Source organism: Marmota monax, unplaced genomic scaffold, assembly GCF_021218885.2.
Source record: "Marmota monax isolate L192 unplaced genomic scaffold, Marmota_monax_Labrador192_F-V1.1 WCK01_AAM20220418_F8-fsc00096, whole genome shotgun sequence".
NCBI classification, from domain to species: domain Eukaryota; kingdom Metazoa; phylum Chordata; class Mammalia; order Rodentia; family Sciuridae; genus Marmota; species Marmota monax.
This window is the reverse complement of record NW_026695236.1, coordinates 553,032-568,040: the sequence shown is the minus strand read 5'-3', so window position 1 is coordinate 568,040 and position 15,009 is coordinate 553,032. Positions and strand designations below refer to the sequence as shown.

Genomic DNA, 15,009 nt, shown 5'->3' with positions numbered 1-15,009 from the left:
TAAAAACATATATACTGAAGCCATTTTCCTTTGTATAAAGAAATATAAATGAGATGTGCATTAATATTTAATAGCAAAGTACTTCACTAGCTATATTTCAAATATGTCAAGAGCCCAACAAATTCTAAACACACTAAGAATATATAGCTCTTTCAATATTTTGAGGGAACAGTGATTCGCCTGCCTATGGCTTAGGATCTGCTTCCATGCTTGTTTCTTGAGCTTCTTCTATTTCTGAGAGTTTTTCATGATTTTCCAATGTTTGCTGAAGTTCATGGATAGTACTAAGAAGAACATGAAACTGTTTCTGGCTCGATTCTAGCTTATCTTCAATGCTTTCTTTAATATGTGAAAGATGCTCTAATTCTTTTCCTAGAGCCTCTAATTCTTTTAATGTCTCATGCCTGTCTGGATGATGCTGGATCACTTTTGCCAAAGCATCATATTCTTGAGGATTTTTTCGTATTCGTTTCGCTTGAAGAATCTGCTTTTTGCACTCAGCAATTTTTTCATGACCTCCATCAATGCTACATTCTATTTCTTTATAATTTTTTTCATAATTTTCCATTTCTCTGAGATTGCTGTCATACAGCAGCAAAGTTTTGCTCATTGAAAATTCACATTGAGATAGTGTACTCAGCGTCAATTGGTACTGGCTATATCCTTCCTACTGGGATCCAGAGTTGCACCACTTAAGGAAACTTTTCAGTAGCAAATTAATTCTTCGATCATCTCCAGCACCATCTCCATCAATAAGGAGAGGCTTCTGTATCACTTCGTCGTCAGTCATGGCTCCCATGGCATGAGCAGTGGCAGCGGCAGTGGTGCAGGTTGCAGCACACAGTTGGCGGAGGTGGAGATGTAAAACACAAATTTTTGATCAACATTAAAATAAGGTAACAACTAACACATTATCTTCTCAATCAATAATGGTAATTCAATCACCAATAATTCTCTAGTGTATAGATTGTTTCAGATATTGTCTAGCAAATTAAGGTTATCATGTTTCAGTTTACATCCTTATAAATGAATTATAAGTTTTAAAAACACATTAATAAAATGCAGTGCACAATGCCACTCATTTGCATGTATTCTTTCACCTATAATCCAGAAAATATCTTTCTTGTAATCCATTGATAAGAATGCAAAAAAAAATCTATGACCAAAATTTCCCTGTGCTATCTTTTGTTGTCTGAAATGGATCCCCATCCAAAATCAACTTCTGAATATATAAAAATTAATAAAGACTAAAGTGAACTTTGTCAAATTGGATATTTCTTCCAGCATCTTTATATTTGAATATACTGAACTGTTGAATCTCTCTATGTTTCTATTATCTATCTACATGCCTGAATTAAAACAGATCAATAATTAAGAAAATGGGAATGGTAATAGCTTTCTGTCCTTTAAAATATTTCCCCAAGCACATTGTAAAAAAGGTTAATTATCATGTAAAAAAATTATTTTGCAAAAGCTAAAAATTGAGGTCCTAATTTCTACATTATGTAATTACAAATTGCCTTTTCCTTTATACTCAGGTTTCTTTCTGATAGCCAGTGTCACTTTCCTGCAGGCCTATACATTCCCTTGCTTCTTTAGAATTTAAGTTAATAAACCAACCTCTAAAGAGATAATATTCCCACAACCAAGAGGAATACGTTTTTAGCCATTTTATGAACTATTTAGTTATATTTTGAGAATACCTTTGCATTATTTGTAAAGTAGTAAATAATACATGTATGATCTGTTTACAGAACAAAATGTTCCTAACCAATTTATAGAATCTACACCAAATACAAGACTATGAGACATCTGGCAGCGTTTTTTTTTTTTTTTTTTTTTTTTATCCTTACTATTCATATGAACAAACCAAGGAATACAAAAAATAATAAGCAAAAGTTATGTATTAAGATTAGATGACCAATTTGTTTAATTTTGTATAGCTTCTAGAAAAGGAGGTATTTTTCGAAACTAAGCAAAGAACATCAATTCATTCAAATGATTTTAGTTTACAGATTTATACATTTTGAAGATTTGTTTGTTTCAGAAAATAGTTGAACAGGGTATGGTGGTGCATCCCTGTAATCCCAGTCACACCTGAAGCTGAGGTAGGCATATCTAAAGTTCAAAGACAACCGCAGCAATGCAGTGAAACATTTTTTCAAAATAAAACATACAAAAAAGCCTGGAAATATGACTCAATGGCTAAGCACCCTTGGGTCCAATTGCTGGTACAAAAAAGAAATAATAATAATAATAGGAACATCTCCTTTGTAAATTATATACTCACCTAAGGAATGTGGCTATTGTCTCACCAATGCTTGCTGTAGAGGTGATATGAAGTCTGTCTGGGGATCAGTGCTTCACACAGAAGAACCAGTATTTTTCAGGGGTCTCCAAAGCTAGGTGAGTTCCAAAACTACTCTGATCTGGAGAGGAATGAGGTTAGCTCCTCCTGCAGTTTCCATTTATTGAGGCTCTGAAGACCACACCCTGTTCTCCAGGTGATTAGATTTCATGAAGCTTCCAATAGGAATTAGTATGAGTGATTATGATAGTATAAGTAATTAGGTTAGTAAGATAGTTTAGGCTAGGATCGTTTTTAATTTCAAAATAGAGAGGATTGATTTAACACTTTGGCTAATCTTGATCAACAAACCTTTACAAGCACCACCTCACACATACTTCCTGAAACATCTTGGCACTCCAGACACACCCCGTGTAACCACATTGATCACACTGGCATAGATGTTTGTAAGGTTTTCTGGCTCCTAAATTTCCTCCTAATGTCTTGAATCCCAAATTCCCTGCTTGAGCCAGGGGTTACCCAGCTTTTTCTTCCTTTTCTTCCACAGCAGACAGGGCACACTATTCCTTGGCAAACTCTAGGCAAGATTTTCTTGTTATGAGAGTATATAATATGTCTCAAAATAGAACAACAAAAAATTTCATTAACATTTTACTAGCTAGTTACACATTTCAAACATGTGCACATTCCATATATGGGCCTCAATTTGTTTTCTTACTTTGGTTCCACAAATATGAAATATCTGTTGAAATTTTAAAAGATCTCATTGAAAGGTTTCTAGTCAAAATTATGAGCCTGGTGCTATGGGTACAAGTTGTAAAGTAAAAGCATGTGTTGACAGCCATGTTTTCTGAGTCTAGAGCCTGTTCCCAAGAGACTGTCCGCAAATTTCTTTAACTATTTACACAAATTGCATTGTAACAACAACAACAAAATTAAAGTAGTGTATACAGTGGCAAGGAATACTTTAAAACAACTAGTTTTTGTCCCAACTTTCCCAAAACTTGATAATTGAATTTAACATGGATGCCGCCGTTTTCTTATGCATTCTTCAACTAATGATTTAGTTCTGACTGTGCCACATTTTTTTGGGATACGTGGAAATCATTACTTGATCTCTAAACCTTTTATTATACTGTTTTGTATATTTCAGGAGAATGATTGTATTGAGTTTTAACAATTGTGCTTTTAACAAATTATCTTGGATTCCAAAGGCAAAACTAATCTTTCCTGGGGACCATGATTTTTATAAATACCCCCAAGAATTTTTTTCTATTGCTTTACTAATTTTTCTAGTATCATCCTTTCCTTGGTATACTATAGTATCTATTAACAAAATAATATATATTATTAGAAAATATTAATAACTTTTATACGATAAAAGGTAGACTACACAGAAAATATTTGCCTCAGAAATGGTTAATCGTTAAGTCTAGGTTAAACATTGTTTCAATAAAGATTTAAAAATTTAAAGAAATATCCAAAAGGATAGCAATCTTTTCAGTAGCAGAGCTTGCAAACAGCACTGAAAAATATTAATAGACACACAACAATAGGCTTGTGTCTGTGAGAGATCCTGAGGCCTGGACATTGACTGTGAAAAGGGAACTCATAACATGTCAGTGGTAGGTTGCCCATCTCCCAACCCTCCTCTTCTCTGCTGTCTCTTCCTTGGGGTCTCTGGATCCTGAAGTACCTTTTGCATTAATTGTAAGATTGTCCTTCCCAGGTCAGTCTTCCTCTTTTATGTGGTGTTGTGGAACAAACTCAGGGCCTTGCCTGTGCTAGAGGAGTGCTCTACCACTGAGCCACAACCCCACCTTGAAGCATATTTTATTAAACAAGCTTTCAACAATTATTCAGCTATATAGTCTTTTATATTCCAGATATTCAGATGATAATAGAACCTTTTTCCCCCATGTGTAAAATGTTTATTGATGGTAGCTTGCTAACTGAAGGAAAAGTCCTTGACAATGAAAATGCAGGGATCTCCAGAGTGCTGTCCTTGTTACTGCATGCATTGAGTAAACATTTGGAATGAAGGGTAGAGACATATGTGCATATTATGTCCATCTGGTCCAAGAATATGAAATCATCTGCCCAGCAAATTTGACAATGCAAATGGTTTCTCCACTCCAGAGGGGGAAAAAAAAGTTATAATTTGCTCATCCTGGAACAACATTCTGTGCAAAGAGAACACATGAAACTGGGCATGGTGGTACACTCCTGCAATGCCACCAACTCAGGAGTCCAAACAGGAAGAGTCTAACTTTGAGGCCAGGCTCAGCAACTTAGAAAGGCCATAAGCAACTTAGCAAAACACACTATCTTAAAAAATAAAAAGGGCTCTGAATGTGACTCAGTAGTAAAGCAACTCTTGGTTTAATTTCTAGTAACTACCTGCCCCCTCACATAAACTATGAATATCATTTTGGATATATGAAAATGGTGACTGCACAGAATGCAAGATTGAAAAGCAACAATAAAGAGTGTATGAATTTTGGAAAAAGAAGAATAATACAGGTAATATTAGTAGTAATGTAAAATGGTAAAAACACAGTGATTTCTTTTCAAATTTATGCTGCTTCAATTTCTTTTTCTCTGAAACTTATTGAGTAACATTTTTTTTTAAGTAGACATCAAATCCAAAGGTGCTTACACACAAAAAAAATGAACGCACCTGTTTATTTTTGTTTTGACATGAGTCTCATTACATTATTTAGGTCCTTGCTAATTTACTAAGTCTGGCTTGTGATCCTTCTAGGCTGCTAAAGTTACAGCTGTGTGTCATTACACAGGGCTAATGACCATTAAAAAAATCTTCATCTCTTAATAATCTCTGAATCATGATATTATCTAACTATTCTTATTTTAGCATAATTCAGTTAATGCTTTCTTCCCTATTACCTAAGAAGGGAGAAAAGAAAAACAATATTTAGTGATCAGATCAAAGGAAATTAACCAATTGAATCTAATAAATAAATCTAATAAGTCAATCTCATCTAATAACTCAATCTCATCTAACAAGTCAATCTAACTTAATCTAGTAAGTCTATCTAATCTAATTAGTCAATCTGATCTAATAAGTCAATTTAACCTAATTAACTTTTTTTATCTCTGGGTTCTTCCCTATTCTAGGGAAGTTCTTGACAATCCAAGGAATCAGTACTCTGTGAAACTCCTCTGAACCAAGTTCTAATCACTAGGCTCCAGCTCAACTCTAGGATTTCCTAATCAGGGATTTTAGAGGCTATCTGTAGGGTCCTGAAGGAATCCAAGTGCTATGAATTCTCTGTACATTCATGTGGGCAGTGAACACTGTATACAAATATTTTATTATTTAAACTATTTAAATGCTGACTAACAGGAAAAAAAAGTGTGAATAGAAAATTAGCAAACAAATTTGGAGAGATAAGCCTCACACAGTGGCAGAGGCCTGTAAACCCAGAGGCTCCAGAGGTGGAGACAGGACAATTCCAGGTTCAAAGCCAGCCTCAAAAATTCAGAGAGGCACTAAGCAACTCAATGAGAACCTGTCTCTAATAAAATAAAAAAATAGGGCTGGAGATGTGGCTCAGTGGTCAAGTTCCCCTGAGTTCAATACCCACCATATATATATATATATATATATATATATATATATATATATATATATATATATATATATATATAAATTCTGAGGGATTAAATCTACTAAGAAAAATAAAAGAACATGTACTACAAAATTATTTAAATTGCTAATGTTCTTTCTTTTGAAGAGTCATAAACCCTAAAACAATAAGGGAAACAAATGAGAAATGAGAAAGAAAGTTTGGTGAGAAAAGAAAGAATGGGGTAGGTAGGGCAAGAAGGAGAGAAAGGATTATTCCTATGTCCATTTTTATCATTCAGCATCCAAAATATCAGTCAATATATATATTGTGAAACTTTATTCCAACTTTTACATTAGATAACGCCTTACCAACCTACTTGTGTACGGTTAACAAATGCAAGTAGACTATTTCTAGAACACATGTTTTGGCTTCCTGACACGAGGGGATTATTTCTAAACTAAGGGAAGTTTCAGATAATTTAATCATAGAAGCATCTACCCATTTGATTAAAGAATTTAAAACTTTCATTTACACCAGAGTAAACTCACAAAAGGTTTTCCCCATGTGATAAATGTGGTATACGAAAGATGAAGAAATCTATTATGGGTAATAACTCAGAATTACATGTTGGCAGCAGGTCAACCCTGGCCCCTGGAGCCCTACCTCCACTAGTTTGTTCTGCATGCCAGTGTGGCCAGCTCACAAGGCCATGGCGAACTTGCGGTTTTTCTGTTCCTGCTTGTCCGTCTGAGACATATGTATCCCACGGGAATGCCTTGACCTTTTCTGGTCTGATGGACTTATTGTTAAGGGAGGTTTCGGTACCTGACAATAATAGATGTTGAAACTAAATTTCTCCCCCCTCCCTCCTGCTTTTGGGTATATTTCCAATTCTGCTGCTTGGGGTATAAAAAAAGGTGTGTTAGCAATAAAGGGTATTGACTCCTGGATGAAGAACCTTGGTGTCCTGTGTGTCTCTTAACCTCGCCGTCCCTCACTGGACTCGGCTCCCTTGGCCGGACGCGGCAATTGGAGGTTCCCACCGAGATCCGGAAAGCAGGGGTAAGCGGACGGGGCTCACCTTATAAGAAAGAAGGGGGAGGATTGGTTTAAAGATAATTTAAAGAGACAGGGTACGTACCATGGGTAACTCAACAGCGAAGGTTCGTCTGGCCAACGAACTGAAAGAGCTGTTAAATACACAAGGAACAGGAATAAAAACTAAGACTGCAACCGAATTCGTTGAAATTCTTGCCCAGGCTTGTCCTTGGTTTCTGACAGGAGGATTTCTTAATAATAGTGACTGGGACCTGGTGAGACATGACCTTCAGAAATTATTGAGGGACCGGGGCTCGGACAGTGTCCCAGTTGCCACCTTTTCCTTATGGAGGTTGGTAAAGGATGCTTTATTAACAGATAAAGTAAAGATCAAGAATCAGCTTGCTGAATGTGAACAGGCCCTTAATCAGGTGCAGGAAGAGCAAATGGCAGAATCCTTAAAGGATGAGGGTCCCCTTGAGGACTCGGGCTCGGAGGGTAGGAAACGCCTCCAGATTTCTAAGCCCAAAAAGTATCCTGAGGACCTCAGTTCTCTCTCTGAGGAAGAGGAGGGATTAGAAAGGGAGATAGAGGAACTAGAACATCGCCTTAAAAGGGCAAATGTGAGGGTGCCTAGGGCCCCCTCAATTGCCGCACCTCCTCCCTATAATCCTGATTGGAATGAGGACGCCCCTACTAGATGGGCGGGGGTCCACTGGGGTTCTAGAGCAGCTCAGGTTTTTCCAATGATTGAAAATTCCGATGCTGATGGACAGCCGGCCAGAGCCCATGTCCCCCTAGCCTTCAAGGACATAAAACAGCTTAAGGAGGCGGTCAGTAATTATGGACCTCATGCCCCTTTCACATTGACCCTCTTCGAGTCTTTCTCAGCCAGTCAACTAATACCCAATGATTGGCAGCAACTTTGCAGGGCTGTGTTACCTGGAGGGGATTTCTTATTGTGGAAAAGTGAATATCATGAAAGGTGCTGCGAGCTGGCTCAGATTAACCTGAATGCGGGCCATCAACGGCGAAATGCCGAAATGTTGACAGGAACTGGGCAGTATGCCACCATAGGCCAACAAATTAATTACGACCCAGGTGTTTATGCTCAAATAGCCTCAGCTGCAGTCCATGCCTGGAAAGCCCTGCCCGTTTCTAAGACTGAAGCAAAAATTTCCAAGATCTCTCAAGGGCCCTCTGAACCTTATTCGGACTTTATAGCCCGCCTAATGCAGGCAGCTGGAAAAATATTCCCTAATCTGGAACAGGCTATGCCACTTATTAGACAACTGGCATATGAAAACGCTAACACTTACTGCCAAAATGCTATTAAGTCCTCCCGGGCCAAAAGTATAGATGACATGATTCGAGCATGCAAAGATATAGATGGGCCTCATATTACTGGTCAGGTTTTGGCTGCTGCCCTTAAGACTGGAATGCAAAAATCTGATAACAGGGGAACCCGCTCTAAGGGGTGTTTTAAATGTGGAAAAGAGGGACATATAAGGAGAAACTGCCTGGAAAGGAGCGAGGGTGCTGGCAGAGGGATGCCTGGAATTTGTCCTGGATGTCATAAAGGAAATCATTGGAGCAGTGAGTGCAGGTCAAAATTTGACATCCAGGGTAACCCAATACCGTCGGGAAATGGGAGCAGGGGCCTGCCCCGGGCCCCGGAAGCCAAAGTGAAGGGACAGAACAGTGCCCCAGGGAGTGGGCGTCTCCGCTGCCTCCCACTGACCAACCCCTTTCTATCTGGGAACTCCCCAGGGGAACACCAGGAAGCGCAGGACTGGACCTCAGTTCCACCCCCCAAGTGGTATTAACTCCCCAAATGGGACCTCAGATGCTGCCTACTGGGGTTTTTGGACCCCTGACAGAGGGGACGGTGGGACTAGTGTTGGGACAAGGTAGCGCAACTCAGTGGGGCTTAAAGATTCTTACGGGGGTTGTTGATGCTGATTATCAGGGAGAAATAAAAATAGTAGTAGAAGCTACCCAAGGAATTGTTATTCTTCCCCCCGGGAAGCATATAGCTCAATTGCTGCTGCTACCCTTAGCTTCCATTCCTGGGCACGCCCTCTGTGGGTCCCGGGGCGACGGCAGCTTTGGCTCCACTGGAACTCCCCAGGCCTTTTGGGTAGCTCATTTGGATTCGCGTCCCAACCTGACCATTGAGATACAGGACAAGGCTTTCAAGGGAATACTAGATACGGGGGCGGATGTCTCTGTCATTTCTGAAAAACAATGGCCACCTGCCTGGCCCCTCCAGAGTCCCTCGGCCATATTACAGGGGATAGGACAAACCTGACCAAAAAGAAGTGCCTCCTTTTTAAAATGGAGAGATGGCGAAGGACATAGTGGCCATTTCCAGCCTTATGTAGTGACTGGACTCCCCACGAACCTTTGGGGGAGGGACTTGCTTCATCAAATGGGGGCTATTCTCACTACCCAGACTTTGAAAGGAAATAATGACTTTGTTAATGATGCAATGCTAGACATGGGATGGATCCCTGGAAGGGGACTAGGAAAGAGACATGAGGGCAGAATATCACCCGTGGATCCAGCAGAACAGGTTACCCGGCGGGGAAGAGACCGGAGAGGACTGGGAAATTTATCCTAGGGGCACTGAAGTGCGGCCGCCTCCACTTTCCATTACTTGGTTATCAGATGACCCTGTGTGGGTAGAACAGTGGCCCCTAACTAGGAACAAATTACAGGCCGCTTCCCTATTAGTTCAAGACCAGCTCGAGTTAGGACATGTGGTGCCCTCTACCTCGCCTTGGAATACCCCTATTTTTGTTATACAAAAGGGGTCTGGGAAGTGGAGACTTCTTCAGGACCTACGGGCTATCAATAAAACTATGCAACCCATGGGACCCTTACAACCAGGGCTACCCTTTCCTACTGTGATCCCAAAGGATTGGCATCTTATTGTCATAGATTTAAAAGATTGTTTCTTCTCTATCCCCTTAGACCCACGAGACCGAAAGCGTTTCGCTTTTTCCTTGCCTTCCACAAACTTTAGGGAAGCTTACCAACGGTATGAATGGACCGTCCTACCTCAAGGGATGACTAATAGTCCTACAATGTGCCAATATTTTGTAGCTGAGGTTTTACGACCCTTTCGACAGCAGTTCCCACAGCTCTACCTCATTCATTATATGGATGACATCTTACTGGCAGGGCCCAAGAAAGAAAGGCTTCTTCAATCTTATGAAGTCCTCCAATCCCTTCTAAAAGGGGCAGGGCTGGTCATAGCACCCGAAAAGGTGCAGTTTCAACACCCTTACAATTATTTGGGATACATCATTAATAACATAGGAATCTTTCCCCAGAGACCCCAGTTCCAGATAAATCAGCTCAAAACTTTACATCAGTGGCAGACATTCCTCGGAGAAATACAGTGGCTGCTCCCGTCCTTTCATATTCCAACTGGAGAGCTCAAACCCCTCTATGACCTCTTGCGAGGAGATCCTTCTCCTACGTCGTGTAGAGTACCTACACCAGAAGCCTTACGAGCACTGAGGCTAATAGAAAAGGCTCTGCAGGACATGCAGATTACGCAGATAGATTATTCTCTGCCCTTGTCATTTATAGTTCTATCTTCTAAAATTACTCCCACGGGAGTGTTCTGGCAAACGGGTCCCATTTATTGGGTCCACTTGCCGGCTTCTAACCCCCGGGTATTGACTCCCTTTTATGAACTCGTTATTAACTTAATTTGGAAGGCTAAATATTTGGGTGATGCATTATTTGGAAAAACCTTTGACATACTTATTCAACCTTACACTCAAGATATGATACACAAGTTACAACAAGAACATGACCTTTGGTGTCTTTTCCTGTGCAACTTCAAGGGTCAGATTGATAATCACTTCCCTAAACATAGACTTTTGGAGAGCTTTAAAAGGTGTCCCATTATCTTCCCAAAGATTATGAAAAGGGAACCTATTCCAAAGGCCCGAACTGTATATACAGATGGGGCCAAAAATGGATTTGCCGTCGTTTTTGATGGATCTCAACTTCTCCAACAACCTGTGTCAGGTCAGTCGGCCCAAAAGGTGGAAGTTGAAGCTTTAATCATAGCTTTCAAAGTCTATAGTTCTATTCCTCTTAATGTATATACTGACAGCTTGTATGTAGCCAATCTGGCTCTAGTCATAGAAACAACATCATATATTGGAAAGCAATCCACCGTCACAGAACAACTACAGGTAGTTCAGCTTCTCATTTGGGCTAGACGAGATCCTCTATACATTGGCCACATCCGAAGCCATTCAGGGCTCCCTGGACCTTTGTCAGAGGGCAACGCAAAAGCAGACGCTGCTACTCATGCTGTTGGCCTTTCCTGTGTGACGACCAAAAATGAGAAGGCCTTATAATTCCATAACAAATTTCATTTAAATGCACAGTCTTTACACTTCCACACAGGATGTTCATGAGACCAGGCTTTACAAATTGTCTCATTATGTCCAACCTGTGCACCATTTATTCATTCTCCTTTCCTTGGGGTTAATCCAAAAGGATTACAACCTAATGATGTCTGGCAAACTGATGTTACACACTTCCCTAGCTTTGGTAAACTCTCCTTTATACATGTTTCCACTGACACATATTCTGGCTTCATTTTTGCCACCTTACATACTGGAGAGAAGGCTAAGGACGTAATCAGTCATCTTCTAAAAGCCTTTTCCTCCATGGGCACCCCACGATGCCTCAAAACCGATAATGGTCCCACATATGTAAGCCAGGCGGTTCAATGGTTTTGCACCCAATGGGAAATTAATCATAAGACTGGAATCCCTTATAATCCACAGGGACAAGCTATCGTGGAACGAGCCCATCAACATTTAAAAACTTATTTACAAAAAACAAAAGAGGGGGAGATATACCGGAATTGTCAGGGACCACAAGCACTTCTAAGCATAACCTTATTTACTTTAAATTTTTTACTCACTGACACTGGAGGGCGCACGGCTGCACAACGCCACTTTTCCCCTCCCACTGTACAAGATGCTCAAATAAGGTGGAAAGATTTATCCACTGGAAAGTGGCAACCCCCGGCTCCACTCTTAGCTAGAGTGAGGGGAGCTGTATGTGTTTTTCCCCCAGGAACTGAGAAGCCCATTTGGATCCCGGAGCACTGCACCAAACCGGTGAATGAAAATTCAAGACAAAATGAAGTTCCCAAGATGGCTGATCCTGCCGCTGTTGTTCTCACCCCTTCAAGTGAGTGCCCAGACACACCTCATGAGCTGGACCCCGCTTGTGGCATTCCTTCTGGACAGGTTTGTTGAAGGAGGGCTTGACCCCCCACCTGGGAATATTCATGAATATCTTTTTGGAGCCCCTTGTGAGTGTAAGGGAAGGCCCCGGCACTCGGCCCCCTCTGGTTATATCCAGAGCATTGATTGTGGGACTAAAGTAGCCTACATGGCGGCTGAACTCAATGAAAGCATCGGAGGATTTAAGCAACCAAAATGGGTATGTGTTAATAAGCCCGGACTTGTTGTCCCTAATCCGACCGAGACTCTTGGAAGCTGTCCCGCCACTTGTCATTACACCCTGGCAATACACATCTCCTGTTATACATCGGCCTCAATTTGTGTTAATAATCAAGGAAAACAGTATTTTGAGGCCATCCTAACTAACACCGGTGGAGAATGGGGGACCACTTATAATTATATTCCTTTTCTTGGTGACCGGGGAGGGGAAGGCATCACGACTCGGTTAACGGAGGCGGGATGTGAGGGCGTCATGGGTAAACCCTCCTGCTGGCCCATGCAGGCCCCTATCAGAATCTCTGATGGAGGGGGACCCACTGATGCTATCAAACACCTTCAGGTGATTAAGCTTTTAAAGCCAGAGATCCCTAAGCCTACATACCACCCCTTGATATTGCCCAAATCCCAGTTTCCTGATTTAGATGCCAATACATTAGATATCCTAGAAACTACCTTTTCTTTACTTAACAGTTCCAACCCTACCCTTGCTGGTGATTGCTGGCTCTGCATGACAGCAGGTGCAGTCATGCCATTGGTGGTTCCCATCAATTATACCATTGATGATGACAACACATGTCAATCTGGGCTACCCTTTTTTTTTTTTTTTTTTTTTTTTTTTTTTTTAATTTATTTATTTTTAGTTCTCGGCGGACACAACATCTTTGTTGGTATGTGGTGCTGAGTATCGAACCCGGGCCGCACGCATGCCAGGCGAGCGCGCTACCGCTTGAGCCACATCCCCAGCCCCTGGGCTACCCTTTAAGGTGCAGCCTCTGGGTGGTTTTATGTCATGCCTTCTGGGCATGATGCAAAATAATACCTATGATGTTGATGTTGAAATCTCTTCCTTTGGAAACTGCTCATTAGTAAAGAATTACTCCTCACCTATTCCGCGCATTTGTCCCCCTAATGGTACAGTTTTTTGTTTTTTTTTTTTTTTTTTTTTTATGGTACAGTTTTTATGTGTGGTGGAAATTTAGCTTTTCCCAGGCTCCCAGCAAATTGGACTGGTGGTTGCGTTCTGGCATTACTGCTTCCTGATATCACGATTATCTCAGGAGATGAATCCCTACCCATTCCTAGCCTAGACATCTTAGTTAGAAGACACAAGAGAGCTGTGCAGGCCTTACCACTCCTTGTTGGCCTTGGAATAACCGCTGCTATGGGTACAGGCATGGCAGGATTGGGTATGGCTATACATTCTTACCGCCGCCTATCTCAACAGCTTATAGATGATGTGCAAACCCTGTCGGGAACCATTAAAGACTTACAAGACCAGATAGACTCTCTAGCAGAAGTAGTTCTTCAGAACAGGAGGGGTTTAGACTTGCTTACTGCCAATCAAGGGGGAATTTGTTTAGCCCTTGGGGAGAGGTGCTGTTTTTATGCTAACAAGTCTGGCATAGTTCGCACAAAAATTAAACAACTCCAAGAAGACCTAGAAAAAAGGAGGAGGGAATTATTTGAGAACCCTCTCTGGACTGGACTTAATGGATTTTTGCCTTATCTTCTTCCCTTATTGGGGCCATTGTTAGGCCTCCTTCTAGTAGTGGCAATAGGACCCTGCATTGTAAATAAGATAGTACAATTCATTAAGGATCAAATTAATATCTTAGCCTCTAAGCCGATACAGGTTCACTATCAACGCTTGAAGATGGATGATCGCCCCTCTGAGATATACTTCAGACCGATCCGAAGATGAGTGTCCTCCTTAAAAGAAGAACTCCTGCCATATCTTTTCTCTATGCATACCTCTCCCTCTTGCCTTCCTGTACTAGGATCTTTGCTGTCTAATCTCTTGGTCCAATCACATCTGCCATTCGGCTGTGATGGTCATGGGTCCCGTAGGTGGAGACGGTTAAGCGTTCACCGCAGTAATGTCTTGATAGGTCATAACACTTACACTACAAGCTGATCTTGTAGTACCCAGTGACGGGCAACTTTCACGCTTGCTGTGCGACCTAAGCCAGGGAATCGGGGCTTTCCCAGAGACGGGTAAACATCGCAAGGGCTGTGAACGACCTAAGACAGGGGCTACTTGATTCCCACTGGCATGCAAAAAACAAAAGAGGGGGACTTGTTGGCAGCAGGTCCACCCTGGCCCCTGGAGCCCTACCTCCACTAGTTTGTTCTGCATGCCAGTGTGGCCAGCTCACAAGGCCATGGCGAACTTGCGGTTTTTCTGTTCCTGCTTGTCTGTCTGAGACATATGTATCCCACGGGAATGCCTTGACCTTTTCTGGTCTGATGGACTTATTGTTAAGGGAGGTTTCGGTACCTGACAATAATAGATGTTGAAACTAAATTTCTCCCCCCTCCCTCCTGCTTTTGGGTAGTTTTCCACTTCTGCTGCTTGGGGTATAAAAAAAGGATAATTCTAAATAAAAGTTTAGAAAAAGTATTGATTTCTAATATTTACACACACATACTTACACATATATAATAGATGTTATATATATATATATATATATATATATATATATATATTTACACACACATATACATTCATATATGTATGTATAGTCACTCCTCCACATAAATATGATCCATTATATTTCCTTCT

The 15,009-nt window shown here is 41.0% G+C and overlaps 1 pseudogene; it reads right to left on the bottom strand.

The window, feature by feature from the left end:
- Window positions 1-184: 184 nt before the first annotated feature.
- LOC124089341 (THO complex subunit 7 homolog) lies at window positions 185-799 on the bottom strand (annotated as a pseudogene).
- Between the last annotated feature and the right edge of the window lie 14,210 nt (window positions 800-15,009).